The sequence below is a fragment of the Mastigoproctus giganteus genome, chromosome 12, assembly GCF_048544385.1.
Source record: "Mastigoproctus giganteus isolate SK-2022 chromosome 12, ASM4854438v1, whole genome shotgun sequence".
Taxonomy (NCBI): domain Eukaryota; kingdom Metazoa; phylum Arthropoda; class Arachnida; order Uropygi; family Thelyphonidae; genus Mastigoproctus; species Mastigoproctus giganteus.
The window spans coordinates 158,178,710-158,182,142 of NC_143586.1; positions in this window are offsets into that span (position 1 = coordinate 158,178,710).

The window sequence follows — 3,433 nt, forward strand, 5'->3', positions numbered from 1 at the left end:
TATTTTAGTTTGTAATATCAATTTTTTTTATTTATTTTTTATACAATATAAAAATATAACTTTGAATATTTATAGTTATATTTCAGGCACATTAGCAAATAATAATCATGATTTATAACAGAAAAAAAAAAATCACACAAACTAAAAGCAATGCCTTTTATGTGCGAACTTAGCACACTTCATTTCTCCACATCCATCATATTGCTCATTCATTCCTCAAACCAATTGCAACAAATATGACATTTAGCACATCAGCTACTATATATGGTTAGCTTATGTGACAGGTATGAACAAAAGTAATAATAATTTCCAAATTACATTAGTATGATTTTAATGAAAGTTTTGAAGGCCCAACAAATAATTCTAAGAGTGAAATATACAATTTCATGAAAATCCATCCACTTGGAGACAGGTGAACAAACAGGTGAATTAAATGCAGATGGGTGAACAAAGAAATAATAATTGTCAGATTTCTATTGGGCTGATTTTAATGAAATTTGGGAAAGCTGAGCAAATCATACTAAAAGAGAAAAATATAACATTTCACAATTGCAAATTGATCTGCTGGAAGTTGAGTTATTATATGGGATGAATGAAGAAAGAAATAATAATTTTCAGAGTTCTATTGCATTGATTTTAATGAAATTTTGGATGACTTGACAAATCTTTTTAAAGGGCCAAAATATAAAATTTCATGGAAATCCATTCACTAGAAGTCGAATTATTACAAGTGTTGTAGTGGAGGTCAGCAACTTAAATAAGTTCAAGGCAAAACTAGACAAACATTTGGAGTGAATTAATGGGTGAAATGGGAAAGGTGTTTTTTTTTTTTTTTTTTTTTTTTGGTGATGCTATATAAGCTTGCTTTCTTGCATCATATGCCCTACTAATGCTAATGCTAAGAGATGATGAAGACAATAAGTGCATTACATATATATATGGCCCTAGGGTTGATTGTTTGTGCAATAAGTGTGGTGTGAGCTTAAGTGAGACAAGTTGCTAGCCAGATTTATATTTTTCTCTTATCGTACAGAGTTATATAGCCTGAAAGTAACTGACCCTACTTCCATGTAGTCTAGGGCGGGCAGTCAGGAGATTCCTGTTCGGCTAAATGGATCAAATTGGGGTGAGGTGATTGTTAGCCCTTTCAATTCCGTGCTCTTGTAGCATTAGCCACTGGGACCGCCAGCCCATTTAACTTGGGTGGCAGAGGATTTTACTAACCAGTGATAGATTTCATGGTTATTTTAATTGTTCCATTTAAGACTGAGCTTAAGATTGAGAGCTCCTTGCTCCCTAACATTTTGTATATATTGTTTATATTTAACCAGTTATCAACATTATTGATCCTTGGTTTTTAATTGTATATATACTAATTTTATTTATACAAATATGTCTTCTTCTAGTGAGGTTGACTTTCTATGTGATGAAGAATTGATGGCGGCTACCAATGAAGTAACAGAGGATGAATGCGAAGAAATAAATATGGAAATTCTAAGTTAGGTCCAAGAACGGACTGGATTAGAAGTATTTTCTGGTAGACCAAGAACTCCTGTTAAGGGCATGTCGTTGTCACTTTCAAGTCCTCCTCAAGGCACACAGGAGAAAGGTTCTAAAAAGAAAAAAGTTAAGGTGCCAGCCAAAGAAATGCATTCTGATTCAAATGTTCAAGACAAGAAAAAAAAAAGAATTGGAAAAGATGATTGTGTTATGGATAAAGTTGAAGGTTTTGAATATATAAGAGAAGCAAAAAGTCGTTTAACTAGTTTTTTATGGGACATTAACAATAAGGTTCCAACTGCAGCTATGCAAATCATCCTTCATTTTTGGGACAAGTTGGAAGCCAAAGCGAAAGATGTACAAGTGGAGAACATAATGTTAAAATAAAATTTGAAGACAAAGTCAGAAAAAAAGTGTGTCAAGAAACTTATGCAGCAGTAACTCAAAAAGAACTTAAATCCGGTGTAATAGTTCCAAAAGTGATGATAATAAAGGCAACAACTGATCAATATAAATCTAGTGAGGAGATAAAGGCTGATATCCTTAAGGAAGTGAGACCTATGTTGTCTTCAGTGCACGTAAGAAATATTAGGCCTATAAGAGAACATGATGTGATTGTGGAGGCTGAGACTGACGACGATATTGCAAAACCAAAAGGATGTTCGAAAATACAGAGTATGGGTTTAAGATATACTGTGCCCAAGCCTATTATGCCTAAAGTGGCGATATTTGATGTAGAGAAAAGGATAACAAAAGGTGACTTTCTAAAACAATGCTGGTTGAAGAATTTAAGACATTAGTGTGACAGAGAAGAAGTGTATGGACAGTATTGAAATATTATCAGTAAATAAGCCCAAGAAATCACAGACAGAGAACTAGATCATACAGTTGGCTCCAGTATTGGTTGAAGATAAAGAATAAGTCAAGGTTGTTTACAGGCTGGTCAGCATGTAGATTTAGAGAAATGTATCCTGTAACTCAATGTTACAAATGTTTATCATTTGGACATGTAGAAAAATTTTGTAAGAGGGAAAGGCTGTGTGTCCACTGTGCCAAAGAAGGACATTCCTATAAAGAATGCCCAAATCATAATCTGCAACCAGTATGCTGTAATTGTATGAGGAATAACGTTGAGGCTGCTCGTGCATCAGTTGATATGTCCTGAATATACGAAAATGTTGGAGATTTATAACAAAAAATAATTATGGCTAGTGAGCTGGGATTTTTGCAATTGAATGCTCAATAAGCAAAAAATGTAGCATCCCAACTAAATTATTTAATGGAGTGAGATAATGTAGCAGTTGCCCAGGAGCCTTATGTAGTCTGTGAACAAGTTGGAGGATATTCACGAGGATATAAGATAATATAAGAAGGAGATAAACCAATGGCTGCCATTATTGTATGCTTGCAAGATTTAGTTGTTACAAAGGTAGCAACCTTTTGTAGCAAGAACATTATATGTTGCGAAATAATTGGCAGCTTTGGCAGAGTATATCTCGTGACAATATATTGTCAATATTCTGAAGAAATGGATCCTTATGTGGAATACCTTGAGAGGCTGCAGCAAGCATTTAGCTCTTGTGAGATGGTGCTTGCTTTAGACTCTAATGCTAAATCTACATTGTGGAGCAGCGAGGTATCTGATGACAGAGGAATGTTACTGGAGGATTTTCTTGCTGCTTCTGCAATGGAAGTGATTAATGAAGAAGGACATCTGCCCACTTATTCGACTGTGCATGGGCAGTCATATATAGACTGAACTATATATGACGAAATCTCTGATGCAGTTAAGAATAATATTAGGAATTGGAAAGTGCTAGAGGGATATACGACCAGCAACCATCACAGTATCTCCTTCAAGATAAGTGCACAAGATGGAATTTGAGATGTGCATGATATAAGTAGATTTCTTGTTAAAAATGCTATATGGAGT